Raw genomic sequence first — 21,782 nt, forward strand, 5'->3', positions numbered from 1 at the left:
CCTCCCAGCACTTTGCTGGAATATTATTTATTTATATGAATGTATATCTCCCCCTCTAGTCTATAAGCTCACTGTGGGTAGGGCATGTGCCTATTATACTGCTACACTGTACTCTCCCAAAAGCTTAGTATAGTGCTCTGCACGCAGTAAGCGCTCGATAAATACGACTGACTGACTGATAGCAGAGAAGGGCCCGGCTCCTGTGCGTGAAGTGGAGGGAGGTGGCATTCTGCACGGTAACAGAGTGGGACCGGCGCATGAGCCAATCAATCAATGATACATTTTGAGTGCTGACTGTGTGCAGAGCACTGTACTCAGTGCTTGGGAGGGTACAATACAACAGAGCCGGTAGACACAATCGAGCAGGCCTCGGAGAGCTCATTCAGGAGTGTCTTTGGCTCCTTGCTTCTGTCTTACCCCAGATCTCACTCTCCACTAAGGGGACGTACCTGGGGCCGTGCCCTGAGTCTCTTTATTGGTTATTTTCAAGACCCCAGTTTGATTCTTTGAAGCTTTCTCCCTCCTGCCCCTCAACACAGGAAGGCAAACGTCACACGATGGGCACGTCACACGGTTTAGCCTTAGTCTCAGTAGCTTTTTTTTATGGTATTTGTTAAGCACTTACCATGTGCCAGATACTCTTCTACGCGCTGGGCTAGATAAAGGGGAATCAGGTTGGACGCCGTCCCTGTCCTACATGAGGCTCACAGTCTTAATCCCTACTTCAGAGATGATTAAAAGAGGGATGGATTAGAGCTCTACATCTCCTTCCATTTCAAGCTAAAAAAATATCTATTTCCCCTCCGCCCCTTTAGCGACAAAACTTGAGGTGCGTACGGAATTCTTCCCGTAAGATTGGTGAGAATACTGATAAACTAGTTATTTCAGAGCCTCTGTTTCCCCTTTCCCTAGGGGTGAAGAGCAGAATCCGCCAAAAGGAAAACGACCCTCCGCGCCATTAAAGTATACATTCTTTCTTTAGTCCCCACGGGCAGCGGGTACCAAAAGAACGGGGCGGGACTGAGAAGCCTTGGGTTATCTGCACACTACTCTCACAAAGGAGAAGCAGCATGGCCTAGTGGATAGAGCAAGGGCCAGGGAGTCAGAAGGACCCGGGTTCTAATCCACGCACTCGTCTGCTGCGTGACCTAGGGCAAGTCACTACACTTCTCTGTATCTCAGTTACCGCATCCGTCGAATGGGGATTGAGACTGTGAGCCCCATATGGGACAGGGACTGTTATTTGTTAAGTGCTCACTATGTGCCAAGCACTGTTCTAAGCCCTGGGGTAGATACAAAGTAATCAGGCTGTCCCACGTGGGGCTCGATATGATTAGCTTGTATCTACCTCAGCACTTAGTACTCTATCTGGGAAATAATAAACACTAATCTTATCATAGTAAGCACTGATTGTATTGTGTGCAGTACAATGGAGTTGAAAGTCATGATCCCTGCCCTTTGCTTCATATATGTAAAACATTTTTTAAGTCAGTGTTTTCATTTGACGACAGCTTCGTAATCATTATTCCTGCATTTCTTCCTGGGTTCATTTTATTAGATCCAAATCTACTCCAGCTATCTTTCCCTACTAGATTAAAATGATCAAAAAATAAAATCAGGGACCTCATCGCAGCCTGAGACCTGACAACTGAAAATGAATCAATCCTTAATCGAAGGAGATCAAATCTCTGGATTCAAATATTGCAATTCTCTGTTGTACTCTGCCAAATGCTTAGGAAAGTGCTCCGCACAGAGTAGACCCTCAAGAAATACCCTCGAATGATCGGAATGCATCCGCCCAACCATTTCTTCCGACCTCACAATCGTGTACTATCCTGGTGGACAAATATTGTCGGAATAGTGTTCCCCGATTCCACGACGGCACTCTGGTGTAGCGTAGTGAAAACAGGTCTTACGGAAGGACTGGGTTTACTTTAAGAGCACGAACCACACAACCGGCAGTTCGGAGGGTGAGGAAGGAGGCTTCCAAATCGGCTTAGCAAACTGGTCCTAAGCCAGAATGAGAGGATTTACGGGAACTAGAGTTTGGGTCATCCCTTGGGAGCTGAGGCGGCCTAAGAGAGTCTTCCAGCGGGGACGGCCAACTGAAGCCATCACGCGGAACGAGAGACATCCAGCAACGCGAGAGCTCTCTTCCCCCGCCACCTGGGATCGAAGGATCCCGGATCTCACCGTCCCCTCCCGAGCCGCGTGGCTAAATGTATAGGGGACCGTGAAGGAGGCGTGATCGACCGTGAGGGACCGCAGCTCCGGCGGCGATTCCGAGCGCCCCGGAAAACGCATCTTGCCCGTTGGAGTGAGGGTGAGCCTCTGACCTGACTCCCCTGACCTTCTGAACTAGCTCCGGGGCAATTAGCTGCTAATTGCCGGGCAGGCGCAGCGGTGGCAACCTACTGTCTAGCCTGCCGCCTGAAAGGTCACGGCTGGGTCACCTCTCAGAATCCAACACCGAGAAAGACCCAAGAGATGGCACAAATCTTAGCTGAGGGACATCTGACTAGAAAGGGAAGGAAGGGCCCATGATGAAGGAGGTGCTTGTCGCTAGTTATGTTTCCATCCTTAACACGAACCAACCGTAACACGGAGGAAGCTCCCCCTCTAGACTCAGAGCTCACTGTGGGTAAGGAACGCGCCTGTCGACTCTGTTGTACTGTACTTTTCCAAGTACTCAGTACAGTGCTCTGCACACAATACGCTCTCGATAAATTCCACTGATGACGATAATACGCAGCAAACTAAAAAATAACTCGCAGAAAAAAAAGAAATCTCAAGCAGTAAAATAAGAGGAAGTGATAGCAATATCTTGACTTGAGCAAAGATTCTGATTTGATCCGGCATGATAGTCTCCTCAGTAAAGCAGGAAAATGTGCTCCAAAGTTGTGGGTCTCTGAGAAGATTTTGTGGTGACCGTAACTTTAACCTCACAGTACTGCTGGGGCTGCATCATCATCAGTGCTTTACGTTGAATCAACGAAGAGCAGCACGGCCTGGTGAAAGAGCACAGGCTTGGAAGTCAGAGGACCAGGATTCTAATCCTGACTCCTCCACCTGCCTGCTGTGTGACCTCGAGCAAGTCACATAACTTCTCTGTGCCTCCGTTTCATCTGTAAAATGGGGATTCAAAACCTGTCCTCCCTCCTACTTAGATTATGGGCCCCAGCCGGGACCGGGACTGTGCCGACCTGACTACCTCATACCTACCCCAGCATTTAGAACAGTGCTTGGCACATAGTAAGCGCTTAACAGATGTCATCGTTATAATTACCATTATAAATCTACGTAAACAAGAAGTTGGTCAAATACACACTAAATATTTCTCTGAGATGATTGATTACTTTGATCTATAGGACTATGAATGGTGGCCCCAAAATGATCGGCAGCGCCTGTATGGATGCCAACTTTTTTTTTGAGTGCCGGGACAAAAAAACAACACAGGGAATTGGGAGGGGATGGGGTGCAAAGAGAAAACAGGTCAAAAAAGTCACCATTTGGGGCCTTTTCACCCTGACTGGAAAGTCTCAGAACCCCATGGGACTCAGAGACCAAGGACAAGCTAGACTACGGGGGAGAAGTGTTGCTCGTGTGTCCCTGGGGGTTTGTCACCTTCGGGGTCCCTCTTATTAACATGATTCAACATCGGCTGGGGAGAAGGGGGCACTTATTGAGGCGCCGAGGCCTGGACTCGGAGTATTCATCCATCACCTGAGTGAGGGAAAGCAAACCATTCCCTTTAAATTCATAGATAAGGGGTGTGGGAGCTAGATGAGGGGCCTGAGGAAGGGAAAGCTCAGGACTCTGGAGCTAAAGTTGGGACTTTAAAAATGATCTGATACTTTGGAAGAGTCATCAGAAACTGAATGAAGTGAAACTGGGGCAAACCCAGTGAGAAGCCTGAAGGAGGGACCAGAAACTACTCAACTATAAGATGGGAGATCGTGTGAGTGGGGCTACCTCCGTGTGAAAACAGCGTAAAAGTAGAGAGGGGTGGACCACCATAAATGAGTCGGTTATGTGATGTTTTTGTTAAAAAAAAAAAAGGCAAGAGAATCCTGGAAAACCTAAATATGAGTAAAGTGTGTAAAATCCATGAGGTAATCTTCTCACTTTACTTACCACTGGACAAGCCCTTACTATATAGTCCTGAGTCCAGTTCCAGGCTCCTCAAATAAAAAGTCACGTGGAGAATTTGGAGAGGGTTCAGAGGAGAACCACAGAGATGATTAAAGGGTTGGAAAATAAGATCTATGAGGAAAGGTTAAAGGAACTTGGATTATTCAGCCCGGAGAGAAGAGGGCTGATGGTTGCTTCAATAAAGGCCTTTGTATTTGAATGTTGTTAGTCAGAGGGTGGCGGCCAGCTGTTCTCCATCCCCACTGAGGACAACGTAAAAGGAAATGGGCTTAAACTACAGCGCTAGGGATTTAGGTTAGATGTCGGATGATTTTCTGCTAGGGCAGGTTTTACCCGGAAATGGGTTTCTGGTGAATACCGGAGGAAGGCGTCGGCATCCGTGTTCATCGAGTACATCTGGCATGGCCCCGGATGGTCCCCGACGACACTGGACATACAGAAGTGGACGACGTCGCACGCGTGACACCGGGCACATAGCGCCATATGCATAATTTTCTGAAAACACGCCACATTTGTCTGAACGGAGAGTGCTTTTCCAATGGGAACACCCAAGCTCGTAATCGGCTCGTTATGTTTACGTGTCTATATATTGTTACAGTGGACTCTCCCAAGTGCTTGATACAGTGCTCTGCACACAGTTAAATGCTCAGTCAATACAATCGAATGAATGAATGAATGAACCCCTGCCACTCGCTCCACAGTCTTTTCTTTCCCTTTCCGGATTCCCTTCCAACCCATGAAACTGGGAGGTAGGACCGAAGCAGAGGGAGGCTGGATATTTATGGACATAAACGCGTCCACTGTCGTATCTGTAGCGGACAGAGATAGACCAGCTGACAAAGATACAACCGGTACAAAATCGGGTCAATGGCCCCCTGTAAGTCCAAACCACCGTACTGGACTAAGAGAGGAAATTGCAAAGTAGAATACAAGAGGTTCCTTGCCTTTAAGAATATTAAAATCTATTGTGAGAGACAAGCAGACATATAAAACCTGGCCACACCATGCACAAGAATGAGCGTGCAGGAGTCGCACAAGTGCATACGGTCTATCGCGTGACTCGAACTCTGGAAAATGATACTGGATTTTCCATTCCGTGTCTTCAAAGCCTAGACCGGTGACCAGAAAATGGACGGGGGGAAGCAAACTGCTCGTTCAAAGAGATTTCAGGTCAAGGTTGCTCTGCTGCTGCTGCCGATTTGAAAGTTAAAACCCTCTCCCACGATCCATAAGTTGTAAGCCCCTCAAGTGTGGGAAATGTTTCTTTTTTTTTTAATGGTACTTGTTAAGTGCCCCACTAAGCGCTGGGGCAGATATAAGATAATCAGGTTGGATACAGCCCATGTCCTACATGGAGCTCACAGTCTAAGTCAGAGGAAGAAGGATTTGCTTCTTTTGTACTATTTCAAGTGCTTAGAACAGTGGCTCACATCAGTATGCGTTCAATAAATACCACCCATTGTTCCCCAAACTTTTAGTCCTAAAGCTTTAGGTGTGAATCAACCTGAAAACCCCAAAGGGCAGCTAAATTCTACATGGGTTCTTGTTGAAGCCACGCCCGACCCTGAATTTCATATAAAGTCTAACCTAACCAGCTTGGTCCTACTTAGGAGTTCCCTGAAGTCCTTGGCAAGCTGGCCGTGGGGCCAGGTGGGTTTGGAATCTATTATAGAAAACGGATCGGTTTCTAATTGGAAGAGGGGATGGTTTGGTTCAGTTCCCATTACAAAAGTCTCTCCCTTTATTTTCCTGGACTTCTCACCTGGACAATTTCTCACCCCTAACCTGCAAGGGGTGAGATGCAGGGGTGACCGGCAATACCAACATTATTTTTTAATACCAACATTATTAAGGCTCAGGGTACTGGGACTACGTAGCTTGACTCCCTTCTCTATTGGTTTGAACTCAGAGTCTATTATATCATTTCCTAAGTGGAACAGCAGCCCCCCGGGAGCCCCGGGCTAGAACAGAACTGCTCCCCCTCTAGACTGTAAATCTGTTGTGGGCAGAGAACGTGTCTCCAAACTCCGTCGTAAAGTACTCTCCCAAACACGGAGTACAGTGCTGTGCACACAGTAAGCGCTCAATAAATACCGCTGCTTGATTGATCGATTGGAGGTAGAAAATATCAAGAGGTGCAAGAAGGCCTTGGGCCAATTAACGGAGCGGTCCGTGGGGGGACAGTTTAGATGATAAAGACGTAGATGCTAGAGGGGAAGTTAGAGAAGTCGCGTGGCTCGAGAAGGCGTTCATTTAGGTTTATGAACAATAGGTCGATCCATTCATTCGATCATCTTTATTGAGCTCTCACTGCGTGCAGAGCACTGTACTGTTTGGGACAGTACGATATAACGGTAAAGATACACACTGACCGCCCATAACGAGCTTACAGTCTAGAGGGTCGAGCTTACATTGTAGACCTGTACGGTCTATAGGTCCACGATGTAACTCTCCCAAGCGCTTAGTTTATAGCCGTGCGCACTGGAGACACACATCGCTACTGTTGATCGATAGATCAACTATTACAGACAGAACACCGGCCTCGTGGCCCCAGGGCTGACCTAGCGCGGCACCACTAACGGTCGCATTCGAAGGACCGTGAGATCGACTGTAAGCTCATCACGGGCAGGAAACGCGTCCGCTAATCTGGTTGTGTTGCGCTCTCCCAAGAGCTTAATACGGTGTTCCGCACAGAGTAAGCGCTCAGCTGATGGATTAGAAAAGTCAGGGCGCCCAAGAAGCCGTTTGCCGATTCCCTGTCCATCTTCCCCCGGGAGCACATACGTTTTTTCCAACTGCGGTGACCAGGAGACCTGCAGGAGAACTACATTTTTTCCAACTGCATGACCAGGAGATCTGCAGGAGAACAAGGCTAGTTGTATGTGCTTCAGACCAGCCTCTGACGTTCATTACCCTGACACTCTTGCAGGGAGAGAAATCCCCCAAACCCGCCGCCCTCCCCCACCTTTTAATCGCCTCCTCCCCCATTTTTTTTTAAGCCTGAACATGGGATGTGCATTAAGGCTTCTTTCACAGAGAGCATTTACTCGATTCCTTTTTCCGAGGCATTTCCCCCCTCAGACATTCCTGCACAAGCCCCTTTTGTTTGCTGCCCCTGGCCAATCTATATGCTCTAACGGCAAGCAGCAGCTGCCCAGATGTTCCATATCAAAGTCGAAGCCATGCCAGCAAACTTTGGCACACATGAAAGTGTACTGAGTAATGGCCCTCCAGAAATACCTTTTTTCCCCTCTGATTTCTGCAAATATTTTTAAATGTTAATGGGTTCCACTCGCCTACAACCTGGGGGGAGGGGACAGAAAGGGGCTGTGCGGTGTCCAGCAAATTAGCGGCTCGGGGATAGTAGGCGCCTTGGTGCTGGCCCGCCCTCGGGGTGTTGTCTGGGGTTCGCTAACCTTGAACTGCTGTCGTGAGTTTACCAGCGCATAGCTTTCCGGTGACAGGGGCGGATGGGCGTTTCTGACAGGAAAACTGCTTGGGGCTGTGGAGGGAAAAGCCCCCATCATTCCTCAAACCTGAGGAAGACAGGCTGGATGCCCTTCCCGGCAGATCTCCTTGGCGTCTGGGCGGGCACATAACTCCCCGGGGTCTTCAGGCCGGGAGGAACGACTGCTTCGGGGAAGAAGCGTAGCCCAGCGAGTAGAGAACTGGGCATCGGAAGGACCTGGCTTAATTCGGGCTTCGCCACATATCCGCTGTGTGACCTTGGGCAAGTCACTTGGCTTCTCTGGCTCTCAGTCACCTCAGCTGTAAAATGGTGATTAAGACTGCGAGTAAAGTGCCTGGCACAGAGGAGGCGCTTAACAAATACCATAAAAAAAATAAGATCCAAAGATCCAGCACTTTCCTCTACCTCGCGTCTTCCTGTAGAGTCCGGAGAGTGTGTGATGTTGATGGCATTACCTGCCCTCGAGGAGCTTGTAATCTAACGCCGGAGGCAGGAGGAGAGAGACTGTTTACTAAGAATGTGAGCAGGAGGAAGAATACGGATATAAGTGGTAGAAGCCAGAGTCGAAAAGGCAGAACAGATGAATATACATAGGTGTAAAATAAAAGTGCCAGGGGAGCTGTTGACATGACCTGAAGCGTGTGGAATGCTTCCTGAAGGAGGGATGATTTTAAGAGGGTTTTGAAAATGGGGTGAGTTCTGTTCTATTTGAAGAGGGGGTGCTAGGAGGGGGAAAATGTTTTGCTCCCAGAAAAAATGAGTGGTTTTTTTTGCCTTTCTGCCTTCTCCCTCACTCCAAAGGGTAAAAGAAAAGTAAGGAAATGAAAGCAGTCTACCAGCAGAAGTCAGAACTCATCCCATGAGAGTGGACAAAAAGCTACTTGCAAGGCTTGGTGAAGGACTTTTGGTGGTGGAGTGCTTTTATTTTTACCAAACGTTTTCACGTCGATTATCTCATTTTTATTGTCACAATTCCCTTGAGGCAGAAAGAGACTGTGATTTTTATCTCCACTTATCCTCTCTGTGTCTCAGTTTCCTCGGCAGCAAAGTGACTCTAGACTGTAAACTCATCGTGGGCAGAGAACGTGTCTACCAACTCAGTTTTACTGCATTCTTCCAAGCACTGCACGCCGTAAGCGCTCAATACCATTAATGATGACGATAACTTGGCCACGGTCACACAGGAGCTCAGAGGCAGAGCCAAGATGAGGACCCAGGTCTCCTGACTTACGGCTCCGTGGTCTTTCTCCGCAGTCTACACCTTTTTCATATCAGCGACTTTTTCCTATCAGCTTCCCCTTCAACCCCAGATGGTGACAGCTCCTTCTCACGTGACCGCCTTGGTCCGAAAGGCAGCAGATGACCCTTGGAAGAAGGTGTGTGGTCTTGTGGAAAGAGCACGGGCCTGGGAGTCGGAGGACCTGGACTCTAATCCCAGCTCTGCCGCTTGTCTCCTGTGTGGCCTTGGGCAAGTCACATCACTTCTCTGTGCCTCAGTTAGCTCATCTGTAAAATGGGGATTCAAACTGTGAGCCCCCTGTGGGACATGGACTCCTGTCCAACCTGATTAGCTTGTATCTACCCCGGCGGTTACTTTAGTGCCTGGCACTTAGTAAGCGCTTAATAAATACCGTTTGAAAAAAAAAACGTGGGCAGGAGGGCAGGAGGCAACCGGGGATGGGTTGAGCCAACCAGGCCCACGGCTACAACATTGTTAAGCGCCGCAGAAATGGTTTTAAACGTTTTATGAAATCGATAGTAAGAGAAACACATTTTGCTCCTTCATTAAGGTGAAAACGCAGAACTTTGGGCCATAAAAATACCCTAAAAGATTCCATTAAAAATTAAAAGGCAGCTGCCATTTCGCACGTGGTCGGATTTAACTATCCAGCGTTATTTTGGGTATAGAGGCCCCTGAAGACCTAACAACCTTAGGAGAGCCCAGCTGTGTCCAAAGTAGCTGCTGCTCTCCAACCCGCCTTCCCTTCCCTTCCAGAGTTCACTGTTAGGTTGGCCCATGGTGTCGTTTAAAGCACCTGGACAAGTTGAGAGATATTTCCAGGGTCGACGTCAGTGGCCCTGGAGAGGAGAAGAGCCGACCGTGGGAGGACAGGCTACAGACGACTGATCGATCTTACCCTGAGGTAACAGAGGAATAGCGCAGGCAATTGTCTGGTTTTCCACCAGGCGATCTGCTTTTCAACTGGTGTGTCTGCCTGCCCGATACAGAAATGGCACCAAACGCCTTTATTAGAGAAACGGCGTGACTTAGTGGACAGAGCGTAGCTCGGAGAGTCGGAAGGACTTGGGCGCTATTCCCGACTCTGCCACGTGCCTGGTATGTGACCTTGGGCAAGTCACTTCACTTTTCTGTCCTCTGTTAACTCAACTGGAAAATGGGGATTAAGACCGTGAGCCCTACTTGGAACAGGGCCTGCGTTCAACCCAATCACCTTGTATCTGCCTCAGGGCTTAGCAGAGGACCTGGCATATAGTAACTCAGGGCTTAGCAAATACCTCAATTTTTAGTATTAATATGTCTATTTTTTTGAATCTAAGCCTCTCTTTACCCAGGCTCCCTCCCGCTACTAAATCCCGCAGCTAGGAAGAGGCCCCCGGATTTAGAGGGACCTGCTGGGGGAACCCAAAGGCTCTGGGGCAAATCTTGTCCCCTTTGAGAAACACTCTAGGTCTTTGAGCCCCCAAGGAGCAGGGACCGTGAATACTTCCTACTGGTTATTTATTCCCAGCACTGTGTACAGTGTCCTGAGCTCCGTCAGCACTTAATAAATACTATTACTACTCCTGGAGGTTGGACAAACTCAGTATACTTCCGCAGAACGGTGTGTTTGGCATCACTACGCTGCACCGCATATCCGGCGGAAGCCATGAGACGGCACGGATGTTTCCACATCCAGCAACTCAACCCCAACCTGGGCACGGAAAGCCATCTCAAGGGCCTCAGGAGCTGGGTCACAAGCTCTCTGTACTAAGCCCCGGGGTAATTACGAGATAATCAGGTTCGACCCAGTCCCCAACCCAAAAGGCGCTCACGGTCTAAGAGGAGAAGGAAGACTGGTACTTTAATAACCTCTTGACAGATGAGGAAATTACGGCACCAAGGAGTTAAATGACTTGCCGAAGGTCACACAGCAAGGAAGTGGCACAACTGGGATGAGAATCCGGGTACGTTGACTCCCAGGCCCATGCTTTTGCCAAACTGTTACCCCGGGATGAAAGAGAGCCTGGCACTGAGCAAATCACTATCACTCTGATCGATTCCTTCTCGTTCCCAAAGTCTCAAGACCGAGGCTCATTCTGTCATTCTTGATGGGAAACTCCATCATGTACACGAAGATAGATAAATACAAAATCAACTGCAAGAGCTATTAAACTCTCCCAAGCGCTTAGAGGAGTTCTCTGCACACGATAAGCGCTCAGTAACCCACTGATCAATCGATTGGTTGTAGCACTGAAATAGGCCAAACCCACAGATCACTTGCCCTTTGTTTCGGCTATTGTTTCCACCGATTCGTTTCGGCAGCCCTTATTTGCGGGTAAACGTCCTGTTGAGAATCTGCGGTTCAATGTCATTTTTTCCAGTGAGGGCTTTCTTCAAATATACCTCCAGCCCTCCATCCTGCCAGGCAGCTGGCTTTACTTCTCCCTCTGACTCAAGAGTCATTTCCCTCTTCCTTCTGAAACCCGCTTACCCAGAACTTTGACTCGGTTCCCTGGAAAGCTGCCGCACGTGTTTATGAGCAGACCGACCATGTGTCTCTGTCTCTGTCTCTCTCATTCTCTCTCCTCCCACACCCCTCACCGCCAGCCCCACCCAGCAGGGCCCTGGCAAGTCCACACCTGGAATGCTGCATTCAGTTCTGAGCACCTCATTACCAGAAAGATGTGGGCAAACTGGAGTGAGTTCAGAGAAGAGCTACAAAAACGATTAAGGGGCCAGAGGGACCGACGTACGGGGGGAGATTTAAGGAACTCGGAACGGTTTGGTTAAGCGGGAACCACCCGGAGAAAGGCACGGTTGCCAACTATTAATATGAAACTGGGGGTTATCACCGCCAAGAGGCAGGGAGACCACTGAGCCCCGCTGATGGGAGGAGAGTTCCGGACGGGCTTTACAGGTGGACAGGGTCAGAGCTGGCTTCGAAGACCCCTGCTGCCCTTCCTTTTTCTGAGCACCGTGACCTGGACTGAGATGTGTCCGCTGCATCTGGAGGGGTGGCCTCAAAACTCTACGTTCAGGCAGAGGGACGGTACGGGAGCCAGAAAATTCACTTGCCATCAGATATTCCTTATATGCCGGGGTGGGGAGGAGGGGAAGAGTGAAAGTTCACAGAGGGGAGAGGGGTGGGCTGCAGAGAGCCTACAGGAAGAGCAACAAGGCCTAGTGGATTGAGCCCGGGCATGGGAGTCAGAAAGACCCAAGTTCTAATCCTGGCTCTGCCACTTGTCTGCTGCGTGACCTTGGCCAAGACACTTCGCCCTCTCTGGGCCTTAGTTCCCTCATCTACAAAATGGGGATTACTACTGTGAGCCCCATGTGAGACACTGACTGTGTCCAACGTGATTAGTTTGTGCCTACCCCAGTGCTTAGTACAGTACCCAGCACATAGTAAGCGCTTAATTTTTTTTTAAAAAAAAAAGGGGACCGAGGAAAAGGCGAGGGAGCGGGCTATTAAGGTGGTCAAATGCCAGGGTGTCCCATCCTACCTCCCCTGCTCTGGGAGCCGTCTCAGCTGCCTCTGGGCTGGTTCCCGAATGCCAGACAAGAACCCGCATAGGCAAGTTGTCTCCGGTTAAAATCGTGGAATAAATTTATGTTGACCAAACACCAGGGTCTGAGTTGAAACAGAGCAAGGAGCAGACCATCTTGCAGCATGGCTTAGTGGAAAGAGCCCGGGCTTGGGAGTCAGAGGTCATGGGTTCCAATCCCGGCGCCGCCGCTTGCCAGCTTTGTGACTTTGGGCAAGTCGCTTCACTTCTCTCTGTCTCAGTGACCTCCTCTGTAAAATGGGGACTAAGACTGTGAGCCCCACGTGGGACAACCTCATCACCTTGTATCTCCCCCCAGCGCTTAGAACAGTGTTTTGCACATAGTAAGTGCTTAACAAATACCACCATTATTATTATTGTTACCACTCATGCTATCCAACTTTAAGAGCCTTGAAATGTTACAGCCTGTGCTTGGTTTTTTTTTTTTTGTTTTTGTCTTTGCCAAGAGCAGGTCTCTTTAGCTGGGATAGTGATTGGGTACCAGTTCTCAGAGGGACAAAGAGAGTGAAAGTTAGCCCTGGACCTGAAAAGAATTAGGCTAGACCGAAATGCAATCAGGATGTGGGCAAGTAAGAATTTTAATTAAAATTGAAACTAATGAGCCCCAGCACTGGTATAGGGCTTCATGCTGCCGATGCCAGCTGCCGTCAGAGACGTCACTCTGGCAGGGGGTGAGGGGGACAGACTGGTGAACTGTATGTGGGAAGATGGAGTTATTGGAATTCTTTCTTAAGATGAGCTGCTGAGCAACATAATTTTCTAGAGTCAAAAAGTGAGGTACCTTCGATGTCTAATGCAGCCATGGAAAGAGCCTCTACTCACCCAAAGGGAGTGAGAATCCATGCGGGGTGAGGAAAGAAGAATGACTATTGAAACCCGGCTCTGCCACTTGTCTACTGTGTGACCCTGGGCAAGTCACTTAACTTCTCTGTGCCTCAGTTCCCTCATTTGTAAAATGGGGATTAAGACCGTGAGCCCCGTGTGGAACAACCTGATTACCTTGTAACTACCCCAATGCTTAGAACAGTGCTTCACACATAGTAAGAGCTCAACAAATACCCTAATTATTATTATTTATTCATTTGCCTACCATAAGAAAAGTATGACGGCAGGAATATTTTTAGTCCTCTCTTACAGGACTGGGATATTTTTAAATGGCATTTCTTACGCGCTTATTGTGTGTCAGACACTGTTCTAAGCAGTGGGGTTAGGTCAGACCAGTCCCTGTCCCATACGGGGCTCACAGACTAAGTAGGAGGAAGAATAGGTATTTAATCCCCATTTTACAGTTGAAGAGACTGAGGCACAGAGAAGTTAAGTGACTTGCCCAAGGAAACAGAGCAAGAAATTGGCAGATCCATGATTAGAACCCAGGCCCTTCTGCCGCCTAGGCCCAGGCTCTTTCCACTAGGCCACGCTGCTTCACTTAAAAGAGTCATAAACTGTAAATGTCTAGTAGATAGCACACGTTTCATGTGAGTCTCTGGATGAACTGAAGAGGAAGAGTTCTTCGGGGGGGGAACACACATAAGCCGAGGAAAATCTGCCTCCTGGACCTACCTGAGCCAAGCTTCCGATCTCCTGGTTTCAGTCCCCGACACCGCAGACAGCGGGTTCACAGACGAGCACCACGGGGTTCAGAAAGATCCGTAAAATGATGCTGACTCCATCCCTGCCTGCAATTAACCTCCTGCCCTCTGTGACTCTGAGCCTGCCCCTAAAACAAGCAAAGAGGCAAAAGGTTAATATAAGAATGGGGGTCAGGAAGGCATGAAAGCCACAGGAGAGTCATGGAATGTGACAAAATCTTGGGGGGACGGGGACGGTGAGCGTTTGCTTGCCTATATACTTTTATTTCCTCTAACAAAAAAAAGAAGAACTCAGAAAATGTTGACTAAGGACCGCTAGCCCCTAACTTTCTGGGAGAATTCTGGGCCATATACATTTTATCGCCGGTTTAAGGTCAATGGCTCATCTTGGAGACGTGGAATTTGCTTTGATCAACTCTTATATTGGTTGAAATCTCACCCTCTCTGAAGGTCTATTTTTTTTAATACGCCCATTGTCGAGAAGCTAAAGGATGCAAGAGGTGGTGGTCAGCGAGGCCGCCCGGGTAAGCGAGCAGAGAGCTATCAACCTCCAGTGAGCCCCAGGATCTGAGAGGATTTGAGATCTTCAGTCAACAACGCCCAAGGTATTAGCACATTGGCATTTCTAATCAACTGCAGTTCTGAACAATGTTTGGTAACTTGCAAACGGAATTCTTACCAGTCCCAGAAATATGAGCACTAGACAAATGATTCCCCTCGCATTATGGGTTATGGAAAGAAGGTGAGTTCTTTAGAAACATCTATTAAATCGGTAGCTCCTTGAGGGCAAGAAATATGCGCCTAGTTACTGTCGTACTCTCCCCCGAGCACTTAGTAGAGTGTCTGCCAAGCAGTCTATGCTCATTAAACACCAATGATTGATGGGCTGATGCAATTTAGGTTTCTGGATAGATTAGTAAAATCCTTTAGGGTTTACTTTCAATTCTGGAGGTGTTCCTCTGTTGGGTTCTTGCTAGGCTGCCCAAATTTTTGTTAAAACTAGAACACTTGAGAAGTAGCATGGCCTAGCGGAAAGAGCATGGGCCTGGGAGTCAGAGAACCCGGGCTCTAAACCCGGTTCTGCCAACTGCTCGCTGTGTGATCTTGGGCAAGTCACTTAATATACTTCATTTCTACTGTTCTCCCTCCTACTTAGAGTGTGAGCCCCATGCAGGATAGGGAACTGTGTCCAACTCCTTGTGTCTATCCTAGTGCTTAAGACACAGTAAACGCTTAACAAATACCCCTTGCCTCTCAGTGACCAAAAAAATGGGGGTTGGGAGGGAAGAGAAAGGTGTTATGAGGTAATGAAACTCTTTCAGCATTCTGGAATATGGGTACTGTAAGCCTGAGAAGGCTATGGACCCTAAATTGAACGTGTATGGAACAGGCTCCAGCCTGTACATGGAAATACAATAATCTGAAGTGAGCAAGAACACCTGCGAGTCGGTGCGAGGTAGCCGGAACATTCTCAGTTATAGGCCATCTGCCGATTTTTCTAAAATGGCCCGAGAGAGTTGACAAAACTAGAGATCTGTCCCAGCTAAATCAGGGCACCTGGTCAACTTAGTCATGAGAGGGGGATCTGTTAGCATGAACCACGTGTTTTATGCCTCCTATAATGAACTATTAGAGGTGGTCTCATTTTGGAACTAGGCCTGGCTCTCTGAAATCGGGGGAACCGTCAGGAATGCCTTCTGCCGCCCCACAGCGAGTACCTTTGATTTTGTTGTATTCTCCCAAACATTTAGTACAGTACTTTGCACTCAATAGATGCTCAATAAATCCCACAGAGAGGATGAACGATGAGTAAACCTCTAGGCCGTAAGTGCTTTGTGAGCAGTGCACGTGTCAGCCAACTGTAATATTGTACTCGCCCAAGCACCTAGTACAGTGCTCTGCACATAGTAAGCGCTCAATAAATGTGACTGACTGATCCTTTGGATTTCCCTGCACATTACACCTTTCCCCATTATTTTCCTACATCTCAATATGGTTAGAAATCCAGTGAAATCCACTTGACTAATTGCTGCAACATTAAAGAAGAACGGTAAGAATGATAAGGGGGTAAACATCTTTCTCTCCTTCTAAAACTCGGTTTTAAAGATGGAGTTTGTTCCTGTCTAAATCCTAAGGTTTGCCCTCAGTCAACTGCATAGGACAATTATCACCACCCTCTCCCCCAGGGAACCACTGTCCCTGGTTCCCTATACCCTCTAAGCAGCATGGCTTAATGGATAGAGCACAGGCCTAGGGGTCAGAAGGACCTGAGTTCTAATCCCAGCTTCACCACGCGTCTGCTGTGTGACCTCGGGCAAATCACTTCACTTCTCTGTGCCTCGGTTGCCTCACGTGCAAAATGGGGATGAGCGTGAGCCCCATGTGGGACAGGGACGGTGTCCAACCTGATTAACTTGTGTCTACCCCAGGGTTTACAACAGTGCTTGGCACTTAGTAAGCACTTAACAAGTACCATAATTTTATTATTATTATTAAACACCAGGTGAACAAGAAAGAGATAAAAGAGTGGTGGGGTACCTAAGATGGTGTGGGGAGCCAACAGCTATTCAACTTTTCAAGGAACCCTGAATTTAGAGGACAAGTAACAGCCCAGCTTCAGGAAGATGGGACTGCCCGGAGGCATATACTTCAACAGGAGAGTTGAAAATGAATCAGATCAGTAAAGAACCATCTTTTACACTCATATAGTGCTCAAATAATGGTCTATCTCCAGTGTAGTGCTCTAGGCCATAGAGCTTCATGATAAAACAGCACACGGACTTTATAAATGTGCGCATGTGAGGCTATACGCCGATTCTATCAGACTTAAAGAGAAGCAGAAGGAGACGTCTCCTGCTGCTATCTTAGAGAGCCACGGGGCAGTGCCTAGAGATCAGGCAAGCTGGACATTAATCAACGGTATTTTAGTAAACGCTACGCACTGTGTGCAGAGCATGATACTGACTACTTAGTAGTGGACAATATAGTTAACAGACCTGATCTCTGCCCTCAAGAAACTGATAATCTAGTGGGGGAGTCGAGGACTACAATCATTTGCTGAGCAGAGGAAGAAGGAGAGGAGGGAGTGATAGAGTCATAAGATATGAAGGCCGATACGCACAAAAGTGCCACAGGTTGTTGGGACCGTATAAAAGTACGGTCGGTACAGAAGTGCTGAGGAGAGCAGGACAAGTGTTGGCAAGAAAGGAGGCAGGTGGAGGGTGTAACCCAGGGAGAGGAGAAATTATTCAGGGAAGACCTCCTGAAGGAGATGTGACTTCAGAAGAGCCTCCAAAGAAGTGGAGAGCCGTGGTCTGGTGGATATGAAGGAGGAAGGATTCCAGGCAGGAGGAAGGGTGAGGAAGGCGGGACGGGCAAAATCATGTTTGAGAAGAACGAAGCAGGTGAATGAGGCAGCAGGGTGAGTAGAGAGATTGCAGACATTCCAGCATCCTCAGGCAACAGATGTCAATCGCGGGGGGCGGGGACCATGAATTTGCTGCATTAGGAAAAATCCCGTGGGTGAACCGTAACCTAAAAATGCAAGTATGTACAGTTCTATAGACACAGATCCTCCTAGTTCATGTGTGAGAGAACAGTAATCCTGGTAAGGAAACCCTAAGAATTTTGAATCTGCCATTAATCTGACTCTTTCTCTTTTGACATGGCCAACTCATTTCAGCTAGGTTCCATTCCCGACCTCTTCTGTATTTCAAATCTTAAATTACTTTTCTCTTAGAGGGCCTATGTGTTCCCTCCACTTCCCAAAATAAAGTGTCCGTCTCTCTCTCACCCCCTGTTCCCTCTTCGCATCACACTGCAGCGGTCAATCGGTGAATCTAACTGTTTGGACCACTGCAACCTGATCTGGACCGGGACGGAAATTCCTGTTTTATGAAATCAGTATCCTTGCCGCTGGAATACAGTTGACTTCAGCACAGTCTACGTAGTCATTGTTTCTATTACCTCAAACTAGACTGTGTCTTTTGGCAATAAATCCTAGTTAGGCTTCTGAGAGGCTTTGTGGATTTCTGTCCATTACTGACCCTTGTAGAAATGCAGAAAGCAGACGGTGTAGTTTACAGGAAAGAACATGAGTCAGGAGGGCCAGGTTCTAACGGTCTGCTCTGTGACCTTGTTCAGGTCACTTAACCATTCTGTCCCTTTCTGTTCCTCACTTTTCTCTTCTCTAAAATGGGGATGAGCTACCTGCTCTATTAGTTTGGGAGATCGATGGGAGGTAGGCGCCGTGTCCAATCCGATGATCTTATAGCCACCCCGGTGCTTAGAACCTCGGTACCTAGTAAGTACTTAATAAATCCAATAATAACAATAATTTTAAAAAATAAATAATATGATTATTATTATTTGCCTTACACTAGAGCCAACACCAACAAATCACTCTCTGCCTTTTGGGTTCTGGATCAAATGAATTCCTCCGCTGGACCGTGAACTTTCCTAACAACACGGTGATACCTGGGTCTTGGATTAAACAATCCCTCTCTTTCATTCCTGTTTTTTAAAATGGTATTTCTTAAGGGCTAGCTAACGGTCAGGCACAGTATTAAGCACTGGGGTAGATACACGATCATCAGGTTGGACACAGTCTCAATCCCCATTCTGCAGATGAGGTAACCAAGGCCCAGAGAAGTGAAGTGACTCCCCCAAGGTCACTCAGCAGATAAGTGATAGAGCTGGGATTAAAATCCAGGTCCTCTGCCACCCAGGCCTGTGCTCTTTACTCGAGACCATGCTCCTTCCTTACACCTCACATTTCACATCTCTCCCTTCTCGAACATCTTCTTGGAATGGTGGCCGTGAAAATACCGCAAGGCCCGACGGCAGTTCTGCTCGGCCGGGACAGTCCACCCAGCCGTTTCCGAGCCAGGAGGGGATTGACAGTCTCCCCTTTACGGGTCTAGTGTTTGTAAATGTCCAATGAAATGACTTCATGCAGTCATAATTATTTCTGGAGAAAACTGGCAGAAAGGAGTGGTAATTAAACTGTGGTCTGATGGAAACTGTTAAACAGGGGAGTCATTCTGCCCAGGAGCGTTCTAGTTAACAATTCTTTAAATTTTTATATAAAAAGTACATGGGAACTTTGTGCCTACAATATCTACTGCAATAAAGAGAATTTGGTGCTTCACCCTAAGTTACAGATTAATGTGGGAGTCCGGGGGAAGGTGAAGCTTCAGACTTGCGAGGAGTTCAGTTATTTTAACCCTCGACCAAAAAGTTTGGACTCCGCGCATTCTGAAGCGTTAAAGCCCATCCTTATGCTTTCAGGATTCAGAGTCTACCCAAGAGATCTCTAACATTAGGGGATTTTCTGGTTGCTCTGCTATGGAGGTGCATATGGTTGTGGGCAGAGTGAGGCTCCGAATTTCAACAAATTTCTGAAGTGCTAAGTCTCTGACTTCATCTTCCTACTACACACCACAAAGTCGACTAAACTATCCCTATCTAATGTGAGAAAGAAGTAAAAAAATGTGTCTTAGACTAGGTCTTTGCCTCCCCTTACTTGGCCATTTTACTCGGCTAAACCTGTTCTCATGTGACAAAGATGTATTTTCCCAAACTCCTATATGAATTATTAATGCTTCCATTTACTGAGGTCATTTGTATAAAACACACTGAAATACAACAACATTTGAGATAGAAACCCCTAAATGTTCCTCTGCCATTTCTAACTGTATTCTTCTATCCTTAAATAACTTTAAGAATCATGCTCAATTTGTTAACAGAGCTACACTCCTGAATCGAGACTTCTGAATTTTTTTTTTACCATACTTCGGCTAAATTATTCATTCTCACTGTAACTCGGTTACAAAGTGAACCTGCAGAAATAAGAGACACGATCCCTGCTCTCAAATAGCTTATAATTGAATAGGGGAGACAGGTAGAGACAAGACTGTGAGCCCGTTGTTGGGTAGGGATTGTCTGTATCTGTGCCGAATCGTACTTTCCAAGTGCTTAGTACAGTGCTCTGCACCCAGTAAGCGCTCAATAAATATGATGGAATGAATGAATGAAAACTACAAATGCACAACAGGCAAAAAAGAGCACAGTAAGAGATGAAATTAGGCAAATCAAATTTACAATAAACATATATCATAAATATATGTATGGACACACACGTAGGGTGCTAAGGGAGGCAGAGGGGATGAAAGTGCCGATGAGGCCGAAAATAAAAATAAATTCGTTTTGAGAGGGTTGTAGATAGACATTTGCAAAGAAAGTTTGCTAATAATAAAAATAATAATCATTCTTTATTAGGAACACACAACCTTTGGGACACGTTGATACTAGATTCTCCGGGAAGCAATCTCTGGGAAGAAAGGCGGGATGAACCGAGAAGACTTGATGGCATTCAATGGGCCACCCTTGGCCAGTAACGGAATTTGTATTCGCCGTTACTGCCTATGAGGGAAGAGGAAGATTACACCTCTTCTTTAGGGACCTCTAGCTTTTCCCTGACATCTGGAGAGGAGAGGGGTCAGAGTTTCACTAAAAACCATTCAAGTGTTGCTAGAGAATGGGACCGCCAGAGCTCACCACCCTCTTTCCCCTTCTTCACCTTTTGAAGGCGTCGGGGAAATGGAATCAGGAAAACTGTTTAAAAGATAAATTTCAGGCCTGAAGTTGGAAACATCCCAAATCTCAAAGCCTTCCTAATCCCTTTTATATTGAAAAATAGGGAATGTAGAGCAAAGCAGGATGGGGCCAGAGTTCCACAATATCTGTGTTATCGGTCCCTTGTGTGCAGGGAATATATCTACCAACTGTGTTGTATTGTACTCTCCCCAGAGTTCAGTACAATACTCATATTCCGTAAGTGTTGGGTAAATGCCATTGATCGGTCGACGGATCGATGAGGGTGAAGTTTCACCAGACCACCTCTGACACCAGTTTCGACTCTGTACGAACATTGGACGTCCATACTACATTTCTTCTAATCTCAAGATGTTGTACTAGAAAATCTTTAAATGTGGATAAGCTCTCTGATCTCTCTGAACCCTGAAATCATTGAAAACCAAGAGAGAAAAGTGGAAGCAGCAGGGAGAAGAAAGTAACCCCAAAGTAATAGGGTTCATGGAGCAGATGGGGGAGGTGAGAGCAGGCAAAAGTAATCTCGGTAATAGGCCAAAATATGACGCTGCCTAATTTTCTTCTGCAAGCATGCTAGGATGCTACTCTAAAAATAATGAATCGCTTAATTATATCGTTGTTATTATCGTGGTGTGCGTTAAGGGCTTACTATGTACCGACCTCTTACCATCGGCTTTAAAACACTCAATCAGCTCAACCCTCCTACCTTAACTCTCCGATTTCCTTCTACGACGTAACACGCACACTTGGCTCTAATAATGCCAATCCACACACTGTACCTCGATCTCGTCGATCTCGCCGCCGACCCCTTGTCCAAGTCTGCCTCTGGCCCGGAGCTCACTTCCCCTTCATATACAACACTCCATCTCTCTCCCCACCTTCAAAGTTGCATTAAAATCACACCTCCTCCAAGACGCCTTGCCCGACTATAATAATACTGTTGGTATTTGTTAAGCGCTTACTGTGTGCAGAGCACCGTTCTAAGCGCTGGGATAGATATAAGGTAATCAGGTTGTCCCACGTGAGGCTCACGGTTAAACCCCATTTTACAGACGAGGTCACTGAGGCACAGAGAAGTTAAGTGACTTGCCCACAGTCACACAGCTGACAAGTGGCAGAGCCGGGATTCGAACCCATGACCGGAGGAAAGGGGGCTTAGCTGAGGGGAG

General features: G+C 47.4%; 1 long non-coding RNA gene across 1 annotated transcript in view; it reads right to left on the reverse strand.

Moving 5' to 3' along the window:
• The window catches only part of LOC120638885, a 28,585-nt gene that overhangs the window by 6,096 nt on the left and 707 nt on the right, over window positions 1-21,782 (reverse strand). Inside the window, exon 2 of the long non-coding RNA XR_005660915.1 lies at window positions 13,973-14,129. This is a non-coding gene — a long non-coding RNA (uncharacterized LOC120638885). The remainder of the gene's footprint in view (window positions 1-13,972; window positions 14,130-21,782) is intronic.

The sequence above is a fragment of the Ornithorhynchus anatinus genome, chromosome 16 (assembly GCF_004115215.2).
Source record: "Ornithorhynchus anatinus isolate Pmale09 chromosome 16, mOrnAna1.pri.v4, whole genome shotgun sequence".
Taxonomy (NCBI): Eukaryota; Metazoa; Chordata; class Mammalia; order Monotremata; family Ornithorhynchidae; genus Ornithorhynchus; species Ornithorhynchus anatinus.